Consider the following 23,687-nt stretch of genomic DNA (forward strand, 5'->3'; position numbering starts at 1 on the left):
TAGGAGCTGCAAGCAAAGGCAAGTCCAGCTGGAAAGCTGGAGATAGATAGATTAAGAGATGAAGGGAAAATCTGACAGATCCAGATCATTCCCTGAATGTCAGAACTAATGAGAACTGGTTTGCTCTGGCTTTACCTCTTTGGGGTGTAATACCTTTGTGTTCATCCCGCTGAAGTGCCCTCTTCCATGGTACCTCCCAATTTCTTTGTGTCCTCGCAGTGAAATTCCTCTCTTAACCCTAGCTCCTCGTCATTCCATGGCTTTTAGCTACTGTCGCGGCCTAACAACTGGGAATGACCCAGCAGATGCTGTTCTGGAGATGCATTCATGCAAGGTGGCCAACCTGTACGTGTCCAGCATGGTCAGCATCTGCTACCAGATGAACCTAATTGACTGCTCTTCATCTTTGCTGGCAACAAAATTAATGACTTTAGGAGCTGCCTTCCATGATGTGCTAAATTTTGCACAGGCTGTTGTAAGATTTTCCTACTTAAAAAATGACTACGCTGTTCAGTTCAGTTGAAGCTGAATAAACATGACAGAGAGACGGTGTGATGCACGCAAGCTTCATTTTCKCACAAAGCCAAGCTAAAAAAAATCCAACCAAATCTGCCTAGGAAAATTTTCAGCCAACATTTGAGAAGCTTGCCATTAATTATCAAAATGAAGAAGCTGAGTGTGCTAACACAGCATTGATTCAAACCATCAGAATCAATTTCTCAAAAAATAGATGTGCTRAAAATAATAAAACACATCAGACTTGTGCAGTGCCTGGTATCCCTGTTTAGTTTCTGCATCTGGCCTTGTAATAGCCTTCAATCTAAAAATCAACTTCCTTTACCCAAACTCTACAGGATATACAGAATTTAGAAGGACTATTTTCTTCCTTAGGTGTCAGAGAACCTCTGTTTTTTAATGCTGTTTATTCAAAGTAAGTAAATTGAACTCTGTCAGCCTGAATTATGGTGATGTTTTTCAGAGTACCTGTGTCTTGGAGCATCTCTGAAGGACTGCTACTCTGAAAGGTGTCTGCCACCAACTCTTCTTCCTGGCCATTGTTGCTCACAAAGCTTCTGCCCTGTAACACATGTATATATGCAGGCTTTGCAGAGTAGATTTGGATTCACTGATGCAAAAAGATGTAGAAGCCAAATATGCATTTATTGTATCACTGTTTCTWTTGCTGGAAAGTCAGTGTTTTAAAAGCTTTAAAGTTTCTGGAAATGGATTTTTGATTTATTCTGATATCAACCTTTTGGTGCTTATTCACTTGCCTTCTGTGTTCTGAAGGCAGTCGGGAACTGCAGCTCTTACAAATCATGCCGTGTATTTTGTGTTRATCCAGGCCTTGCTGCACTTTGCTTGGTTGTTGTAAATGCAGTTTATAATTCATGCAGAATGTGGTTCTTCTGCCCTGTGACTAGGAAATGTTGAAAGAAAGCATTCAGTCATAGTTTATGCATCTGCTGATGCGGACTGGGGTTTTTAAAAGAACCCAGAAGAATTAGGCATTCGAATTTCATTAAAATGCTGTGGAAGTGAAGCATATAAACTCTATTAAAAAGCTCAGTCATTATCTATAGCTCTTGTTTTTTTTTCTCCAATTTAATTTGTGCATAATCCTGCTCACAGGAGAGAAGTGGACAGGGCTGGTTTTGCTCGCCTTTCCTTCTCCTTGGTGTTGAGGCACAGCCCTGCCTTAGAGCTTGAGCATGCTGYGGCTCAGTCAGCTCTTCCATTTTGAACTATGGCTTCATGTAGCCACACAGGTACTGATTTTATAATCAAAAGCTCATTTTTTTAACTGTAAAAATGAATGCAAGTATCTGATCAATAAAAGTGTTGATATAAATAGTTTGGGGAATATGGTGTTGAAAACTTTTTACCCATATATGTTTGTGTGTGTATATACATTTCTCTTGATATATGGCATCCTGAAAATTATTTGTACTTTTTCGCACTCTGAAATGTTCAGGGAGAAAAAGCTGAATTAAAACCAGTGGAGAAAATAAAATTGTACTATAGAATTAAAATAATTGTATATGTTGCTTTTAAATACAAAGCAATGTGTCTAAAGGTTACATGTAATATTCTGTCACGTGTCTAAGAATGCAGAAGTTTCCTTTATATTGAAGAATCAGGAAAGTGCAGTATAAATACAATGGAGAGAAAGGAGAGAGATCAATTGGATACAGTCAGGTGAAGAAGAGTAAGCAGGGAGCAGAGTTTGTTCTGCAGTCAGAAGGGATTGCTGCAGCAGTACAGAATATGCAGAATTGCTGCAGGAAGGAGTTAATCATTGTGCCAGCAATGGTCAGCCCCTATTTATTGCAAAAGAGAATTAATGGTTTTCCTGCCTGGTGCTGAAAATAGAAGTCAAATTTAAGTTGTTTCTTGAAGGCAGATATAATTAGATCATGAAACTTGTGGCTTTTGGGTCTAAATAACAGGACAAGAATGACCACTCTAAATCAGAACAGAGTGCAGGGTGAAAATAGAACAAGCACAAAGTGATACTTTTCCCATTTTCCAGCTGTGCACAATGTACACACTACTTTAACTGTAGATTAAGTACATCATGTATTTATTATCCTTTGCTGAACCCTTTTTCTATGGATTGTTCCAATTATTTATTAAACCCATTTGTATTTTTGTTAGCCACAACATTCTTCTAACAATAGACTATACAGTGTGGCTTTGAATTGTATGGAAAAATAATTCTGTTTGATTGAAACTGTGATACTTTGTGCTTGTTAATTCTTATGTAGGATGAATCGTGAACAATTGTTCTTTACTTATGACTTACGTTAGTGTCACTTTTACATACAATTATTTCCTCTTTTTCATCTCTTTTTCAAGTTCACAAGTACTTTTGTCCACCCTCATACAGTTACAATAGCGTACTGCTATTCATCTGTTGTCTGGCATACACGACTCCTGCTTCTAATAAACCTTTGGACATGGGTCTTTCAGACTTAGGTGAAGTGTTTGGGTTGTGGATGCAGTCTGGATTTTTACATTGGTGCAATATTTTGTCTTTTAACTTTTCATACTTACATAACAATTTTTAATTTGTTTTATATTTTCTGTCTGCCAATGAGAGCTGAGTGGATGTTTTCAGAGAGTTCTCAATATGGAGTCCGAGATTCTTGCTGAAGCAATACTAAATTATCTATTTGTTTGTTATTTTTCCCTGTGTATATGCAGTWAGGCTTCCCCCCCATGTGTATTACTTTGCATGTATCGATACTAAATAATGTCTACATTTTTTGTTGCTGAATCACTCACTGTTCAGTATAGTGACACCTTTTGAGGTATTGACTGTTKTGAGTAATTTGTATCATCAGCAAACTTTACCATCTCATTATTAATTCCCTTTTCCAGATCATTTATGAATATATTGAAGAGAACAAGTTCTAGTGCAGATATCTGATCCCTCTCTCCCATGGCAAAAACAATTTATTACCATGCTCCAACACATCATTTATCTACTAAAGAATTTTCATCCTTCTGCTGACTTCTTTTCTTTAAGAGCCTTTGGAGAGAGGTCTTGTCAAAACACGTTGACTTCTGGAAATCCAAGAATACTACAGCAATCAGCATTCCAAGCTGGCTGGCATCTTTAAAGAACTATTAATATAGTAATTTTCATCTGCTAACAGTAATTGAAACCCACAAATTTAGTAAGGCTTTTCTATTTGCAAATATTGCATTATTTCTATACTAAGAATATCTCAACTACTTTTGCTATTCATATTAAAGTTTTTAGCAGTTAGTGACAATTTTTGTAGAAGAGTTATTACTGTGCTGCCAGAAACTCCAGAGCGAGGTGCAGCTTTTCTCTGACCCAGAGTGGAACATGGTTTCTTTGTGATAGAAGTCTTCTATTTATTTTCTGTAAATGACACATCCCTGAAGCAACAGGGAGGGAATGAAAGTTACATTTTATCACAGTAGCATTTGCAGAAAGGTGAACTGCGAGAATCCCTACTCATAATGAAACTGGGGCCAACCATGAGTTCCTAAAAATTTTACCTGCAGGTGCTTAATTTTTTTTTTTATTAAAAAATTGATATCTGAGCTTTATGAACTTATGATTAAACTTTTAAAATAAATTAAAGGTGAGAGGATTAGATGTGGAATTGGAAATGAACTGTAGTATCTTTGCCTCTAGCTCAGYATTTTGAAGGCAATCCAAATGAGATGTGACAAAGTGCAGCGCACTCTTTTTTTTTTTGCTGACCTATGTGAAAGTGGAGTTTGGTCTCTGCCAAGTTCTTTGTGTGTGAATAGCCACATCACTATCCCTGCTACTGAAATTAGCACTGTTAGCCCTTTATTGGAATTAAAAAAATGTAGGCAATGATTTGGATATCACACAGGCTAAATTATCCCCTTAGATGATCCACCCAGGGGAACAGCCAGCTCCCCCCAGCTCTCCCTTTTTTCCACCCTTTAACAGAAGTTACAAAGGTAAGTTTTAAGTGGCTGATATGTCCAACTCTTGTGTTCCATCCTATTTGAAATTTACAGTATAAAATCCTATTGAAGGACAGTTCCTGAGTGTGAGTTGAATAAAGTGTGGTTTAGGCTGTTATGGGTCTTGGCTACTCTTGGGCAATTCCTTCCTSTTCTCTTTGGAGATGGGAGTAATTCAGCAGAATTCCTCATGAAGTCCAAAGAGGTGCTCCTACTTCTTCAACCTCCAYCTAAACCTCACACACCTCCTCAAGAGAATAGAGTTAGTCTACATTGGCCTTTGCTTATCATGACTGTGATGTGTTTCTGCYACCTGTTCACTGTTAGGCTGCCAGAAAATCTTCAGACCTATAGATATGACCAAGTCATCTCTCCTAGTCTTCCCACTCTTAGATAAGACATCATGCACTAGTAGATGCCCTGGGAGGGAAATTGAAAGTGCATATTTTTAAGAGAAGCATCGGATGCATCTTAGCGTTGAAATGTGTGCAGTCTGTGGCTGGTGGTGACCATCCTACCCCTTTCTCTTTGCTTGACTCTGAAACCCTGCTGGTTCTTCTCTTTTCCCCAAGGCACCAAGCARATTTTCTGTTGCTTTCTCCATCTGAACTTTGTCTCTGCTTCATGTGGAGAAGAAGAAGACTTAGCAGCTGGAAAGGCCCAGTCCTTCAACCRCACTGCTTGCCAGTGGTTGCTGGATGAACAGCGTGCTGGTAATCCTGATCCTGCTGCCATTCGGAACACCAAACAATGTGCAGCATGTGCAATGCTTCGGAACAAAATGTGAAGGCACAGAAATCTGACATTACTCTTCTGRGGCAGTGGTCATTATCCAAATGATCTCTACATTGTGGTAATGGGAGAWATATCAATGGCCTTAATGTCTGTTGCATTGGATTGTTTCAAAGTGATTAGCAGTGGTACTAGAGGCAATGACAGGTGATGCACTACTGTGTCACTTTAAAATTCCTACATGTTATGTCAGCAACATGCAGGTCCTCARTCTTCAAACAGATGCATGCCTTCAAACCATACAAACACCAGATGTCATTCTGGAAGAGCTGCAGTGTGAATGTGCTTTTCCCTATAATTTCAACAATTTTTGGACTATTTGAAGGCTTTTWTTCCAAAATAACTGTTTGGACTTAGTTTTAGAACAACAAAAACATGCTGGCTCTTTCAATGCAGACAAAAACTTAAGCTGTCAAAAYGCAATTCTTGAAACAATTAGAATTTCAGCAATTAAGTATGAGTCAATTCTTGTTTCCCACACTAGGTCAGCACTTTCTTTTAGAGTTTAGTTCATGTCGTCATTGTGTGCTCCGTGGAGGTGACTCATTTGTGTATTTTGGAGTTCAAAYAAAGCCTGTTAGCTGACTTTTCTCTGTTACCTTCCACATGTTTTTCCTGCRTTTGTAACAGCATAATTCTGCCTGCTGCTTGCAAGTGAAACAGCTTCTCATCTATACCATCCTTACACACAAAGAGACTTCTAAGTGTGTTGGGCTATGGCAGGCTAGATTACCTGCTATCTGAAAATTACCACAGAGGGATCTAAAAATCATCTTAATTAACACATAAGGATGTTCTTCTGTGCTGGTGTGCTGGTCCAACTATTTGACAACTGCTATAGCTTCTAAAGTTGGACATAATGACACAGGGCTGAAGATCCCTAATGATGCCATAGTTCTTCATCTGTAGAGAAGTAACTATGCCAGAACGGCAATGTTCATATCAACATTACTGCCATACGTGATACCAGATGTACCATTTTAACTATCTTGGTATTGTTAAAACGGGCAGTTTAACATTTACGTGTATATAAAGCCTTTAAGCAGRGAAATGCTCAATCTGTTCTCCATTTTGGAAAAGTATCTATTACCTTAGGAAGATTGTAGTCACCTTGACAACATGAAACTTTGTTCAAACTCTGTCAGTTCAATTCTCTCTATGTAGTCAGACATGAAATTGAGTTACAGTGGCTTAATGGGTTACCACATGTCAGTGGAGATGAATTTGTGTGCAGTCCAGTAGCCCATTGCCAACACAAGGCAGAAATCATTAGTTCAAACAACTCCATTTCACAGAGGTTTTAAAGATTATTTTTTTTCTTGTGTGTGCTTGTAGTCTAAGAATGCGCACACTGTTTATTACTATGCTCAGCTGAAGACTAAGGCATTATTAAGCAGTAAAAAGTTGATCTTGTAATGGAGCTGCAAATTAGAATTTTAAAATAATTTCATTAGATCAGTTTTAAATTGGTGAATGGGGACTGAAAACATGTACAGAAGAAATTAGTCTGTCTTATATGCTGATAAAATAAGACCCATAGTGACTGCATTTGGTTCAGTTGTATACTGATGACTGGATATTTTCAAAGGTAGCTTAGAATCCATGATTTCCATTTGAAATCTTTSCAGGTGTGCTTAAGCAGCTTTTTCCCATTTATCCCTAGAATTTCCCATTTATGCTTGTTTCAAGAAAATTACATGACTTTTTGCACTTCAGATAATTTTACCTTCATAATGATTATTTTTTTTTTCCCCAGCCTCTCACAGGTTTACTGGCATGTTAAGAAACCCAAGAAACCCCTTTGGAGAGCCAAACCACAACACTGTGGAACAAACAGCAATGTTTGGGTTTGATTCTGAACAAAACCATGCTCTTTSTTTTGTTATTTTTACTAAAAAAGAAAAAAATAATTACTATACTTAAACCAATGGTTCAATGTGTATCTCATCTCTTGATTTCAATTATGTTTATGGCAAGAACATTACCATCAACTGCAGTGCCAAAAAATGTTGTGGGAGCTTCAAGAAACCAAGATCTGACTACACATCGTCAGGTAATGCCTCTAGGGTAATATGTGGAAGAAAAAGAGGGTTCTGCTCTTTCAGAATTAAAAAAGGTTGTGGTCATATTAAAGTTTATGTTAGTTTCATCTTAACTGACACTACAGACCATAATTATTTTTCAAGAGACATTTGAGTGTAAATATTGTCAGCATTTTTTCACACTTTTTCATTGTGAAACAGAAACCATTGAATGTAATGAGAAGGAAGTTAAGAAACTCGCTCTCAGGATACCGTGAGTTTCTTACATATTGCCACACCCCGTCGGTAAAAAACAGATCTCTTAATTGCAGCTAATCTGGATTGCTTGAAATACTGTACTGCAAGCACCTGGCCAAATTCTGTTTATCAGCAATGCTTACAGTTGCTGCTTGGGTCAAAAATTCCTGAGGTCAGATTTTTATCACCACTTCTTCAGCTTGCTAACAGATTCTCTGTCTCATTTTTGAGGGCTATTGAGTTTGTTTGTTTCTTTGTTTGTTCTTTAACTACTGTAAAAAAAAAAAAAAAAAGGGGAGAGAAAAGAGAAATAACAGCTCTAAACACTGAGCTATTACCTATAAAATTGACTTATGATGGCTTATGAAATTTACCTGTACTTCAGTCCTTGGGGGGAAGAGCACTTGGGGAGAAAGAATACTTCCATAATTATGCTCATCACTGTTTGGTCTCTTTTTTGAGCCATGAGTAAAAGCACAAATATTMTTTTCAAGTAAGGTGGACCTTTGTACTAATTTCTCAATAATCTCTAAATAGCCTGTCTGTAGTAACTTCTGACTTACCTGAACTGGATTAGGTTTAACAAGGTGAAGGTCGGCTGCTTTGCTCGAAGTCTAKCTCCCAGGAAGTCAGTTTGCCAGTACACTGTCAAAAAGTTTTATGAAGTTGTTTTTTTGTCTTAATCTTTGTGCAGCATCAATTTGCATACTTCATTCTTTGCTGCAAATTTTATTCCATGGCAATTGCATTGCTTTTTGTAGCTGCTATGAATGAAGCAAGCATTTAGCACTATTTTTTTCTATTTTGATTTTTTCTGTGTGTACTCCTATTTATAGATAAGGATGGGCTCAACTGCCCACCTTTTGATAAGTGAAGAATAAAACACTTAATTCTATGATAAGGCCTGTCAGAGTTGGTCTAAAGGAACGTGTTATTTTTAGCCCTACTTACTTTTTGGATAAAAGCTGCTTCAAGGGAAAAAGATCAACATATAACTGAAATTAAGCCCTTGAACAATGCCTACTCTGCTGTGTAATTCATAAATTAATGGATCATGAACAGACCTTTAAAGAAYGTTATCCATCAGAAATACTACCTCTGTATGCACAGTGCCTATATCTCAGAAATCCTTGTGTTGAATTTGCTTTACTATGAGTTTGCAATCCTTTTGAGAAAGGATGAAAGAACCATAAAATAAGTTTATGTTCTTCAGTTACCAAATGTTATAAATGACTAACACAATATAAGCAAAACAGTAAATCTAATCTTTTGTAACATGTATATTTAAGGGTCATAAAATCTACTTTTGGGGATGTTGATATTAGACTTTTGTTTTAGATGCCRCTTGTCATATATCTGAATTACTAAGACCTCTGAATAAAGCTAATTTTCCTTTCTAGAAACAAACATATAATTTCCAAGGTGACAGGAAATCTCCCACAGAAATTGTAGAATAATAGGATCTAGTAAATGCTTTGTATTCAAAGAAAGTTTAACACCACAGTATCTGAAAATCTTATYGTGAAGGTAATAAACAAAGCATGACTTCTCATCTGTCTTTTTGGTTTTTTAATTATCCACTTGACAGAGAAAGAAATGTGCATATTAGAAGAATGTGGGATTGTTTTGCTGATTTGTTTCCAATAATGACATATAGTGTGATATGCAAATGTGTATGTAAATGAAGAAATATGCTTTGCATTCGAGATAAAAGGGGGTCAAGCACTTTTTAAATTTTTATTAGATCTTCAGGAGTGGTTCTCAGGAAAGCCTTCTTCACCCTACAGTTAGTTTCAATTTTACTGTGTAGGCTTCGTAGTGTGCCTGTTGACCATGGTAGTTTCTCTGGAAATTTATCAGTCTTGGTCACCAGGCATGAAATGCCTTACAGAGCAAGACTTGAAGAGCTCACAATTCTATAGAGAGCTGGAGTAGCAATCCAGAACCAAAGGGTTTGCTTGCGGTGGCTGCTCGTGCACGGGAGGTGATCTGGAGTGCCCGTGGTGTGCTGGACTTGCCGAGTGATGCAAGGTCTCTTGCCCAGTAACTGAGGTCAAGGAGAGAGCTGACACCAATAACCAGCCAGTCATTGTTGGTCTGGCAGGGAGTCTTGGGTGCCACCAGGGTCGGGAGAGAGTCTTGTCCGTAGATGTTGCTATGCGAGAGCTTCCTAGCTCTGAGGAATGCAGGAGTGTTCCTGGAGCATGGACTGAGCTGGCAAATCACTCCTCCACAGACTTTTTGTTTGCTTATGCTTCATCACATCTAAAAATTGCATTGACTGGGAAAAAGTAATAGAGTGTTTTGTTTTAATAAGGCCAAACTTGTAAACTCGAAACAAAGGCTTTAAAAATACACACTTGTTACATTAAGCTGCTTCTATGTGGCCTTTTTTTCTTGATGAATTACTTTCAGAATTCATTTTTGACAGTTTTTTCCTTTTGATTGATACATTTAGAATGCTATGAGATTGCAACTTGGCAGTTCTCTTATCGAACTGCAAATGGGATCAAAATCAGGGAAGGAAGCAGATGCTGGGGTGGTTTCCTTGCCCATATACAGCCCTCCTTCCCTCTGCACCCCAATCACAGCTGGTGAGGTTGAACAAGGGCAAGTTTGGGACACCATGGTGCTTGTGGCAGGATTGCTTTTGACCTCACTGCTCCTCAGGATTCTGTCTCCTACCCTACTGCTCTTTAGTAGAAACTGGCTCTGTGTTTTGGCATTGACTGACAGCTGGTTTGACCTCTATTGCCATGGCTTGCCAGCAGCTGGCTATAGGAACTGTTTTTCTCTCTCTGTATAAACTATGTCCAACCAGAGGTCTTTTAATTTGATATGTAGAAGTGCCAAAGTTTTAAAGCTTTAATTTTTTTCACCAAGCTTGAAATAATTTGAGTTAGTTGATTCCCAGGACAAAGTTAGATCATTGTCTGTTWTAATGCATCCTAGGACATTAGCCACGATGTGTACTACATTCAAAAATGGGTTTGGTTTGTTTTGTTTCATTAGTTTAAAATTTGCCATGTAATATGGAAAAAATTAATTGTGGGCAACTTGTTCTAAGAGCTGTGTATTTATTGAACAGGTACAGAGAACACCAGATTGTTGCATTTGGTTTGTGTATAAATACAAACAGATAAAACTYAAGTGCTCCATTTATTATGTGTAGAGGTAAAGATCTTATATGTTTGTATTAATGAGGTGTATCTTGCACCAAGGTAAGTTTTAAAATAGAAAATCATGCATATTCTTCAAYGTGATTTTTAGCTTGCAATTATTGCCTAACACATTCAATACTTCTGTGCCCTTCAGCTCTGTAGCACTGTCTCATGGTAAGTATTAATTCTCTTACTTCATCCCAAAAGATAGCTTTTGTTGTTCCTTAGTTGTACACTTGCATATGTAATATAAATAAGTAATTTGCTTTTCTTCCTGGTCTAGACAGTGTTACATAGAACTTAAGACACACAATCTGGAATCTCTGCCAAAACACTTTACAAGTAATTTCATATCTTGTGTAAAACCTTCCCACAGCCACACAAGGAATTCGCTCATGAAAAGCTTCCAACAGCCGTATGGTAGGTCATTTCAAGCTGACAAACAGTATAGTAAACTTTCACTTCATAGAAAAATAGGGTTTTTTCCACAAATAAGGTCAGGATCTTCTGAAAGAATAGAATAGTGTTCTAGCTCGATTTTAGAGTGCCTACTGTTTGYATCACTTAGATCTCAGAATTACGTGGCTCTGTGAAATCTCTGTCTAAAATCTGAAGATGARCATATTTTTATTTTGTAGGAGCTGATTATTCACTTTCAACAGAACCTTTTCTTTCTGTCACTTGGCATACACCACTATGAAAATCCCTAGAATTCTTGAAATGGGAGGAATGGGCAATAATTGTGATCCTTCCCACTCGTTCCACCAGCTAGCAATGCTGTTCATATTTACTGACTCATAGGGATGCGGTAGCAGAATCATTTGTACGTCTACAGAACTGCAGGGTGTTGTATCTCTATCTCAGGCACTATCACCCCAGCTTTCTTCCTAGTATTGCTTTTGCACCTTCAGTACAAAGCTGAGACTTTAAATTAAAAGTTYGTTTTACCTGTTGACCATATGTAATAAATACACCCTAAAACGATTCAGGCAAAATACAAAATCACTAAAGCTTCTGTCAAAATCCAAAGGCTAAATAAATGTTTGAGGTTTYACAGATCCAAGCCTCCCCTGTTTCCTAGTTTTTGATGCTTAATTTACTTAGAAGGGTCAGAAAATTAAAAACTTTAAATCCATGGAGCCATTGCACTTTCAATAGTTAACAACCCAACACTGGAAATATCAAAACAACATCAACTGATCTCAAAACAACCTCTCATCCTGAGAGGAAATAGCTGAGAACTTTTTATGAAGTAAAATGTACTCTTGCATTGTAATTTGGAGAACAGCTGAAGTGACACAGGGGAACAGGAGGCATACATTAATCAGAGAAGAGCTGTGTAAATAGTGCACGTTGTATGTGCCTGAGTGTTGATAGTGCTTTATGAGCCTACCACAGAGGCAGTGGTCAGATGGGTGGCCCAGGAGCCACCAAAAATGAATAAGGTGGCTGGGGCAAATTGAAAGTCAAGAAGTTTCTCACATTTACCAACTTAACCAATCCATGTAAACTCCCTAGCAACGAAACAGTGAGTGAAACTATTACCACAGCAAGTTTCAGGTTGACTTGCTAAAGACATGCCTGGCAAACAAGGCAGTTGCAGAAGTCATTTCATATATCTCCACATGTTGGTGTTTGAACAGAAGTATACAAGATTCTTGTGGTGGGGCAGTTATGAGAGATTGTACCCCTGCAAAGAGTCTCGCCAAAATAAGATTTTAGCCTGACGATATGGACAGGAGTGTTGTCCTTATTCCTTACCCCTTTGCAGCAAASCATGTGTCTCCTCTTTCAGGTGACAGACAGGTGTCCAGAAGGCAGATCTCACTGCGTGAACAAGATGGGGGGGTGTTTGCCTTCACTAATTTGTCTGCTTATCAAGTTATTATCAACCACTGGGTCCTATGCTTTGCCATGGTTTAATGGTCTTCATGCCAACCTCTCTCCAGTGATGTGTTATTAAAAGTGCAAATCACRAAACCATCAGAGCAGGGACCACAACATGTACTAGAACTGTGACAGTTCACACTTCATAATTAAATTGACAGCAAGATTAAATAAGGGCTTCTTTTAGAAAATGAAAATTACAAGTACAGCTTGGTAAAAGGTAATCTCCCTTTTACTAGAAAAGACCTGAAACATGAATTAYTGTGTTTGTACTGGAGAAGATCCAATTGAATGTTGATGATGTAATATGTGAACATTGGATGGAAATAAGATGATTTACATTTATTATATGCCATGCCATGTAAAGATTATCTAAAATATATTTTCTATGTCATGATTTTAAAACAGATCTTATCATGTCAGGGAAAATATAGAAAAAGAAAAGATTTTTGTGAACACTGGGTGTGTGAATCTGTATTAACTTAAATGCTTACCGCTTATGATGATATAGAAAACAAACTGTTTATTCTCAAGATAAGCTTAAAGTGTGAATTATTTTGAATCTTCTTTAATAAAATCAGTACTTCCAAAGAACTTAACTTAAAAAATTAGGATTTTCTAAAACAACCAACAATCCTTTTTGGGCTTCTTTTTAGCTAGTTGCTCCTACTTAGATGAGACTAGGATGTGCTCTAAAAGTGTTAAAACTACATATGTTTTGAATGGTAATTAATTTCTAATAGCACCTATGAATCATGGTATTTATATTCCTGATCCAAAAGAAAACAAAGAGGTCACAGAGGCAAAGTACCAACCATATCTGTAGATATATGCCATAATACAGAGAAACAAAATATGGGGGGTTTTGCCCTAATGCTTGTGTTTTTCATGCTCTGTTTTTCTAACTCAGAGTGCTTCAGATCAGGGTCTCAGTATCTGATTGTGGAACAGCTCCATGAAGAGAGATTGTGAGCAATGCTTCCCAGACTAGTTGAGAGCCTGTGGGGCAGAACACTCATTTGGMTAATGAGATAATATCACCATCAGATCTTAAATAGGAGTCTCCAACATCAGAGTCTTTGCCACCACATTTCTTGCTATTAAATTGTTGTGGTCTGTTTGGTGTTTTCCTGAACATATTAAAACTTTTCATCCTCAAGAACTAACGTGATCTTAATGATATGATTAATTTGACAGCATTTCCAGATTCTTAAAAAAAMCCCTCCAAAACAGCTCAATTAACTCTAGGCTAGTTCAGAAATATATCACACTTTGCCATCGTAAATAAATTTGATTGGCAGTACATACACGTGTCCTTTGTTCACCATCATAATTCTGTTATCCAGTTAAAAATTAGACATTGCAAAGCATGAAATAGGTTTTAAAAATATGTAAAAATGAAAAATTTAAGTTCTTTTAATCTTGACCATGCAATTGCATCACATTTTTAAGCTTTAACTTTTATACAAGTGATAGCTTGAAACGTACTTGATTTTTATTAATGAAAGGAGGGATTTGCTTCTATTGCTCTGTCTCAAGAAATTGTGGCTCTAAGTTAGCATGATGGCTCATYAGAACATTGAGATAGTGATATTGCTTCAACAAAATTGCATAAATTAATGTGTAGCGGTCTCTTTATGTTACACTGTCATGATGTCATTGGGAAATTCTTCAGTGAAATTGATTCAAATGAGTATTTCTTAATAARAGCTGGTTTTTATCTTTTTGAAAATATTTATTTTATTGTGGAAATTAAAGTTTTGACTGTTGCAAATTTTGGTATCACCACGCCAATGTAGATATAGATGATACCCAGGAAAAAAGCAATTTTAACTCTCCATGTAAAGTGATGGTCTCTGAACTGAACGTTACCACTTAGGAATGAGATCTCAGAATTTTAATAAATAGTTCTTATGAAACCACCAATTTAATGCTCAGCAGCAATAAAAATGTAAATTGAATGTTAGGAATTATGAGCAAAGAAATAGAGAACAAAAGAAACTGCATAAATCCCTACAGAGTTCATGTCCCCTCTTCTTAAAAATGTAGTGGAGAATGGGAAAGTTCAGAGAAAGGAAACAAGAGAAGTATGGAAATGCCTTCACACAGAGAGACTTACAGGTCTTTTAAGTTTTGCAGAAAATTAATATGGAGACTACTGCTCCTTACCTCTAAGTGTCTGTGAGCCCTGCATGTAAGCAGTTCAAAGCTACCTTATGTTTTTCCTTATGCAGTGCATATTTGGGTGCAGAATTTGTTGGTGAATGCTATGTCTGCTATGAGTTAGTAGAGGCTAAAAAACTACACAAAAAAACACCATGAAAGAAGATTCCCATCATGAAAAACTAAACACAAAGACATTAGTGCTGGCACAGGAGATCCCAAGCACATCTTCTGGGAAAGCCATCACTGTGTTTTCATYCCTTCCCTAGACATCTGCTGTTGATTACTAAGGCTGGCTCCTGGGCCAGGTAGACYTTTGGTCTGAGTAGGATCACTCCTATGGTGTGCAGCAGCACCAGAATTTATCMGTAGATGAGCTGGGCTGTTTAGGGAGTTTTACTGAGAGCAGATGGYACTTCTTGAATTTGAAGAGTTTATGACTGTTGGATAAGCTTATGTGTTCWGATGTCGATGCTTGATACGAGCTACATCTAAAAAATTCAGGATGAAATGAAARGAAGAATCTGTGCTTCTCAGGAGTGTTGCTTCAGGCTGGCTGAACAGAAAACAACWAGGGGCATGGGCAAGAAAATGATGTGAATAAACCTCTCTGTAATAGATGACTGCTGGCTTCAAACTCTCTTGTAGCCTGTGATGAGTGGATGTGATTTAAACTCCCTGCTTCAAACTTGATAATCATGGGCTTTGAAAGAGTGCATAAAGAGTAATGCCTACACCACAGTCGCTTGCTATGAAATGTAAACAAATGCTGCCTTTTACTTGCCATCTGATAAGGCTGATGCAGATAGATGCTTGTTTCTCACACCATCCTCTTTAGGTGGGTGAGAAAGGCCGAGGGCATGGAACACAGCCACACTGCAGAGCCTGGAGGCCAGTTAATGTGCCTGAGCCTACGACCTGTCAGTGTAGGCATAACCAGAGTGCCTTTTTAGTGTCTTTTTTGCCCCCTTTTATCCAACTAACAAGAAGAAGTATAAGTGTAGACTGGCTTATTTTGCAGAAAAGCAATAACTGTGATTCTGGTTTATATTAGAGCAGCTTGAAAAGCTSCCCTGCCCTGGCAGCCCTCTAAACTTTATGGCCAAACTTGGATCACATGTGTTCAAGCTTATATCACATATAACTACACAAACACTTGCTCACTTGAAATAAGCCCCTGGCCTGCTGGGCACAGTCATATCAGTATTTGCCTAAGTTCAACATTTATGTTCCTTAAGAAATGCTATCACTTAATTTTTGCTTTTTCTCAAATTTAAACAAAACTTTGAAATTTCAAAATTTACTGTGAAATGACATTTGGGAATTGCTTTACTTGAAGTCATCAAAAGAACTCTTTATCAAAGGCTTCAATGAAATCAAACCAGTTTGTTTTGCCTTTATTATTCCAACTTTCAAGTGATAACATATTTGAAACATAGTATATAGTGATTTAAGTGATGAGGTCCAAATGAAATTATGTAACCTTTTAGAAGTAAAACCAAATAATTTTCTTTAATTTTTTTGATGAACTCAATACATTTCTRCAGATCATTGAGTCAGCACTTGCTAATGAAAAGCAGTTCTTCTGGAACTGCTTCAAACAGTCCTCGCAGGGTATAAGACTTTTAACATTCCAGACTGTAGATAAAAGCCCTCCTCCTCCTCCTCCTAAAAAAAAAAAAAAAAAAAAAAGAAAAAAAAGAAGAAATAAAAGAAAAAAGCCTTTAACTCTAAAAAGCAAAATTGCTCAAACTAAACAAATGTTTATGTTTTGTGCCTGCATGTCACACATGAGTGCCTGTGAATATAGTCTAACACATTTGACAGTTCTGCTGGTCTGATTTAGTACTTAATTCTGCTTTTTTTTTTTTATCCCTCAATTTTTTGCACAATATCTGCTTTCATCCTTACTTATTAATACTGGCTAGAGACTGTGTTATATTCCATTCCATAAGCAATGTTCATAGGAGCATTTTGAAGTTAAAACAATTTTCCAGCATCAATTTTATACTCTGCTGTATTATAAGAACTCTTTCATCTTTGTTTTTAAATGCTATTTTGAAAACCACAGATACTCAGGCTTCATACCTTGCTCACCGAAGGAACAAAGACTGAACAGTGCTTGGCTCCAAGTGTCAATCAGGACCTAACAAGTTAAACAGCAGTCAACACATTGGCAGATGAGTAACACCGAGTGGTTWCTAAGCAGTGCCGAGTGCTATTTGTCCTAGTCTACCTCAGCAGCTTAATGTGTTTACTTATTCATCTGCATCTGTTAGGGTGTAGCCAATGTCAGGAGTGGGTAATTTTCCCARTAGAGGCAAGGTTTTGGGGCTTGTCTTACAAAACCATCCAGACCTGGAGGWTATTACTGTGATTAAACTAATTGATTTCAATAGGTGCTAATCATGCAGGCTCTGGCAATGCAYGATGATGAAAAACTTCAGCGTGCCCTGTCCCTTGGACAACAAATGGGTATCACACTTCACCCAAATTCTCCTATCAAAATGAGATTTTTTGCATCACAATTTGGATATGTGTTTGGTTTTCCTGTAGCTGTACCCATGCTGGGTGGATTCACTTTACCAGCCTCAGTTTCCCACTAGGGAATACCCTGTRGATAATTTAAGTTCTCATGGGTGTAAGGAGATGTTACAATTTAACGCCTATTACAGGATCTGATTAAGCAAATGGAAATGACCTAACAAGTTGTCCCACATGTCTGCTTAAACACTTAGTGCAGTGGTAGCATTTACCGYGCCCTGACTCGTAGGTCTGGCTGGGGAGGTGGTGGTTTGCTGTTTCGTGCTTGGTCTTTCATTGAGGTGGGTCTGAAAGCAGACAGATTCCACTCCTCCCTTCTTCGTGCCACCAGCAAGGAGTGRGTGAGCAAAGGATGTGACAAGGAGCACCATGGATGGACTGGTAAGGAGCCAGGGATCCCAGCAGGCTGTAAAGGAAGGGGCATAGGGAGTGGGGCAGGACACAAACCCAGCCCACTTGCTCCATGCACTTACTGGTGCTCATCTGCTCCATGTTCTCACCCTGAGTTTTTTTTTTAACCTCTGAAAGACATTGGGAGCATCCCCAGGACCATCTCACGGGCTTTCCTCCCTGCCCATCTTCTGTGGAAACAAGCCACTTGCTGCTTGTCCCCGGGTCCTGTGTCTTATATGTTGACTATAAATTTTATTTAAATGACTTTGGATGAATTGGGATTTTCACTCATGTGTGTGTGGGGGAAGAGGCTCCCCAGAGATGCTGTATCTCAGGAAAACTCTCAAGAACATAATGTAGCATTGCTGCTGCCTCTCATTTGGAATAAACACAGTTTTCATTTCAGTCTGTGCTGCCAGATGAAGGATGCAATAAGCCTGATTAAATTTCCATGATTTATATATCTGCGGCACATTGAGTCCATAATTAAGACAATGGGGGACAGAGGCCCCAGCTGTGATGTACAAACAGAGACCTTCACATGTCAGACAAGAGAGGGATGTGTGAGAGAATACAAGTTAAGACTGATACAGTATTGATCAGTRTATTGGGTGTTAGCCTGTATTAGTATCTTCAGACATCTTTTGGARCCACATCAGAAGAAAAGAGGATTAAGGTGAGTTCTCCAGTAACTTAAATTTGATTACTGAATTAAAGAGAGATGTTAAACAAGAGTCTATTGGGAGAAAGTGGATTTAAATATAGGTGCCTATGGTGGAGGCTGGTGTCGTGAATATGGAAAAAAGATAGTGGGGCCATGGTGAGGACGTGCAGGTACCTCCGTGGAAAACTGCAGGAGGAATCAGGAAGATCCTCTCACTGACCCACTTAGGGAAGAGGAAGGAGGAAATGACCAAGCCAGGTAAATGAGGGCAGGATTTCATGATGAACAAGAAAGCTAATTGTGTTGAATGCAGCGGATAGATCACAGAGGATGGGGAAACAGCAATGCCCAGTTTTGACTGAACGCAGTTCTGGGAGAGAGTAATTTGAAAGGGATGAGGGCAGGAAGCTCATTTACATATAACAGATGTGYACCAGATTGCAAACAAAATATATGAATATCTGTAAGGTAAATTTGTACACAATGCGCTATAACCTTGGGATAAGCAAAAGAAAGAATGTAGGAATTTACAAGTTAGAGTATGGCTACTCTGTAAACTTGTTTCATACTGTGTTGTTGTAAGTACCTGTCTCACAGCAACTGAATTATCAAAGCACCAAATGAATCTGTCCCAGTCCCACAGTAACAGGCATCTTCGTTTCTACCCCTGCTCGTCGTGGGTGGCCATGGCTTTCACATCAGAAATCCCTTACTCCTGGACTCTGTCAGCAGTTTTAAGAGTGAGAAGATGCGCGATCCTATCCCTGACAGATAGTGAGACCCACAGTAATTGGAAATAAATGGAAAAACCAGACATGGATGTAAAAATTAAGTAGGCTTAAGATGAATACTTCTTTTCAACAGTTGAAGAGGAGCTCAGAGTGACCAGATAGCATCTGCTGAGAAATAGAAGGATTTCTTCTGGGTTTTAGGAGGGGCAAAAATCTACAAAGCAATGGTGAGCTGTTGTGCACCCCAGTTCACAAGACAGAGGGGGGAAAAAGCCGTACTGTATTTTCTCTGACACATCTTGGGATACAAATGGACAGGCAGTTTGGCCATGAGGGACTCCATGKTTGGAGCCAAGCACAGCTGTGTTGTCATCTTTCAGGTGTGAATAGCCCAGCTGCATTTTGTGTGCCCAGCAGGCTTCTCCTGAAGGGTGCAGGGCAGGTGCATCCCTTCCCATGGCCAGGCTCGTGATGCCAGGTGCTGTGCAGCCCTAAAGCTCTATGGTGGGGTGAGTGACAGCTGTCCTAGTTGCCAGGAGTCCACAGAAGGGAATGAGGATCAATTAACAGTGTGGTAGCAAGGTATGGGCCACACAACACCTCCTGTGACAGGATGCCTTTCATGCTGATGCTCAGTAACCCCACTCAGATGTCCCCAGTGCATCTGTGATGACAGCAGCATCCTAGACTAGCCCAGCTGATTCAGGCTTTTCTCTCCTGGGGTATTTGTCCAGGCTGGTAACAGGAGTTGGGAGCACTTGTGCTCTTGGTGTCCTGTCCTCCTGGCTCCTCTGCCCCAGCTGGAGAAGTGGGTGAGCACTGCTTCAAGGATGCCAACAGGCCAAGCACCTTTGTGTAGGGCTTTCAGAGGCGCTGCTGGAAACACGACAATGCGAGGGATGAAAGGACAGCAGGGACCTCACCCCTGTCTCCTTGGGGCCAGGCCATCCCGCGGCCGAGCTGTTGCTGTSTTACTGGGGACAGTGGCCGTGGCAGAGAGATGGTGGCCATTTCCCCTCCTGGTGAGCACAGCATGGTGAGAGCGATGAGTTCCRTCCCCACCTCTCTGCTGCGAGCAGCACACACACCCCTCCTCGTTCATTACCATCTCCTTACCTCCACACCTGTTTGATATTACATATTCCGTTTGGAAATACTGTCCTTTTTGTCCTCTTTCCCACCATCTGTTGACACAATCCCGTGTGTGTGCCTGGGTAAGATCCAGCTGGCACACGCAGGAGGGGTGAGCGCATTGACGCCTCCCGAAATTGCTGATTCAGGGAGGGGAGGCGGGGGACCCGCAGCCGCCCCGGAGCCCCGCACCCCGATAGCGCCGCAGCTGAGCAGCCCCCGGTCTCTCTCCGTGCTAGTGCCAGGCTTATCAATGCACAGCCATCCTTTCACCCCCGCCTGCCCTCCCCGCGGCCCCGACGTGCCTGTTGTAATCAGGGGAACAATGGCAGAGGCAGAGTGCCCGGCACAAAGACAACAGCTGCACTCCCGGGTCAGGCTTTGCAGCCTCCCCGCACAATGGCGATGTGTAACCCCATCCCACTGCCCGCCTCGGAATAATTTATTTATAGATGCAATATCTCTTTCACTGGCCTATTTAAGAATGTCTCCTCATAAATGCATGGAAATTGAAATTATTCTCTGCTTCTCCCCCAAAAGATTAAGGTATCTGTTCTGTACAGATAAATAGCGCAATTTTGGAGGGGAAGAGGGAGAAAAGCTGCTGGAATATATGCAATAAAGGATGAGTAAAAGTTGATTAATTGTGGTGTGTGCGTTTTTAACAATTAAATGTATTTCATTATTAGCATCTTTGCAATAATAAGCACATGTTTAAAAATAAGAAAGAAATATTGAAGTAAGGAAAAAAAGCCCTCCTAGGAATAAATGCTAGTCTTTCCTCTMTGAGGGATGACTGCTTGCCTCTTTGGTAATAAAACCTCTTTCACCCTCACAAGCTGTAAGCATCTGCTTAGGACAGAGAATTTTCTACCATCCAGGAGACCGTGAATCATCTCTCACATGAAAATATGGTCGGTTCAGCATGCTGCTTGCTTCTCTTAAATACAGCSTGTGCAGCTTACATATCATCTAAATGTTTAGTGTAACACACGATCAGAAATGAGGACAATCTCTGAGATGTCTAAAAAGAACTAAAACTGGAAAGTTTCCTCTGATGACTTCCTATAGTCAGTAGTTTCAATACACCATATATTTTTTAATAATATCTCTTTCATTAATTTTTTTTCTTTTTTTTTTCCTTTTTTAATTACACCGAAGTTTAATTTTATTTGTCTAAATCCTGATCTACAAAAGCAAACAAGCAGTAGCTTAGTGACAGCACTTTGCTGTGTTAAAGAGGTGGCTTTAGGGATCCTGAACCTGCAGCGCTTCATCCATCCACATTTTRTGTGTGTGTGAACATATCTGTGTAAGGAAAGCATGACAAGATAGTCTCCAATTAGGAAAAAGCTCTGGTGTCRCTAAACACTCTCCAGACACCTCCATCAGATTTAAAAACCAACTAAAAGSTCTACATGATATGAAACACATTTTATCGGGCACTCTGGAAGGAWTTTTTTTTAAATTTAAAAACACCATATATAACATTATCACTGGTTCTGTATAAAGTGTGCTGGCAAAATGCATGGCCTCTTTATATCATCCTGTCTCCCATCTCCTGCAGTCCACAGGAAAAGCCTCATGACTGGCAGCTGTTTSACTGCCCCATTATCTGAGCCTGCGTCCAGTCTGGCTAATTACAGTCACTGATTACTAAACACTGAGCAGCACTGTCACCTGCCTTAGCCTGACAGGATTATACCATCTGTGCCACATGGCCAGGGTATGGAAAGCTGGTGAAAGGTCACAAAAAGGGGCAAATAACCCTTAATGGGAGGTAAATGTATGTTTACAGACGTGACAGCTGACTGTCATTAGAGTATATATACGTATTCACAGCTGAAGATACTTCTCAGGGAAGAATAAGGGGCATTCGAAGTGTGGCTTTGTCAGACAGTTGGGTTTTTTTTCTGTCCCCAAAATAGGTGCTATTCACTGGGAAGAGACTAAATACACTTCTGGCAGACTCGCTGGACTAACACAGGCCCAAATGTTTTCCCTCCTTACCTCCCCAGACCTCCTCTGCACAGCAGCAGCAGCTTTGAAAACCCGATCGAGTGAAGCCKGTGCAAGCCATTGTGCAGGTGAACTGTCTGCTCTAAAGGAGAGGGTTGGATCTGCCCTGTTTGTGTTTGCAAAGCACCAGAATTAACTCCACTGGGCATTGAGGACCGGGCTGTTCTCAGGGAGCAGTGCAGGAGCCACAAGCAGGGGGTCCCCCCTTGCCAATTCCCTTCTCCAGTGCAAGTCTTCCTCCTACCTGCAGTGCCATGGACACCACTCCTTCCTATGCTTCTTCTCTCAACAACACCTACACGCTTGTACCTGCCCTCTGCTCTGCCCAAGCCTCTCCTAGGGCTGTTSCTTTTCTTCCCCTGCATTCTAGATGGCCTTGCCCTTTTTCTYAAGTATGTGTGACAATGCACCCTTATCACAGAAAGCTTCAGGTATTACCTCTTCCTTGTTTTATGTCTCCACGAATTTAGTTTATGACGCTCCAAAGGGTATTTTGCAAACTTTTTCTATGTATCTGGCATGAGTTGTCCTAAAGTCAGAGAGACATAGTGTTCATTCACCGCCTTGCTGGATCACTCCAGCTCACATCTGATCCCTCCTACACCTTGGAGGTTATCTAAGTTATCTTGAAATCWCCATAATTTGTTGGCTTGGAAATGTTTTCTTGTTCACACCAGGCCATACACACCCAAGAGCACCCATAAAKTGGCCTAAATCTGACAGTATACACCTCAGCTTGTCCAGGGCTATTATCTGTGGACAGGATGGTGACACGAAGTCTGACATGGTCTCAGGGTTGTCAGTCTTCTGTTATCAGCAGCTCAGTGAGTTCCACCATGATCTGTTATGGCCCCTYCCCCAGGTTTGGGTCATGGTCTGGTGGCAGTGGGAAGGGTACATCCTCCGCCTTGCTGTATTCTGCTTGAAATATGCAGATTTTTAGCCAGAAAAACAAGCAGTCTGTGCAGCTGGAAGTGATTTATTTCAGCTAAGTCATGGTGTCACACGCTTACTAGCTTGCTTTTATTCTCCTTGGATTTCTTGCCTAGGTGTCTCTTTCCCTGTCAAATTTGTATTATATTTCTCCAGTTGCATTCAATTTGTCTGGTCATTATTTACCAGGTATTTTAGCATGTGATTCTAAGATAGATGTTTGACTGAAAAAAGATGACTACAAATGGCCTTGCATATATCAATTCACACCTTAAAGAAAAGCACATGAATCCCCACAAGGTGCATATATAAGTCATAACTGAAGCAGTCTTACATTTAATGGAATGTAATCTTCTCCGAAATCAAAATATAATTTATTTCATGTCAAATAGGTGACCAAATTTGACAGCCACTGRGTACAGGAATTTTTCAAATGGTTTCAAATCAGAGTGTCTAATGTTCTGCGCTTTTGTAGCTGACACTGTGTGGCTGTGAAACCTGTAGTTTCTTC

The 23,687-nt window shown here is 39.6% G+C and overlaps 1 long non-coding RNA gene across 2 annotated transcripts in view; it reads left to right on the forward strand.

Annotated features, from left to right (window-relative positions):
- The first annotated feature begins 16,934 nt into the window (after positions 1-16,934).
- The window catches only part of LOC130578387 (uncharacterized), a 65,147-nt gene continuing 58,394 nt past the window's right edge, over positions 16,935-23,687 (forward strand). For both annotated transcript variants that reach the window (XR_008965875.1, XR_008965874.1), the window contains exon 1: positions 16,935-17,686. This is a non-coding gene — a long non-coding RNA (uncharacterized LOC130578387). The remainder of the gene's footprint in view (positions 17,687-23,687) is intronic.

Source organism: Malurus melanocephalus, unplaced genomic scaffold (assembly GCF_030028575.1).
Source record: "Malurus melanocephalus ecotype Western Australia unplaced genomic scaffold, MMel_1.1 scaffold_225, whole genome shotgun sequence".
Taxonomy (NCBI): Eukaryota; Metazoa; Chordata; class Aves; order Passeriformes; family Maluridae; genus Malurus; species Malurus melanocephalus.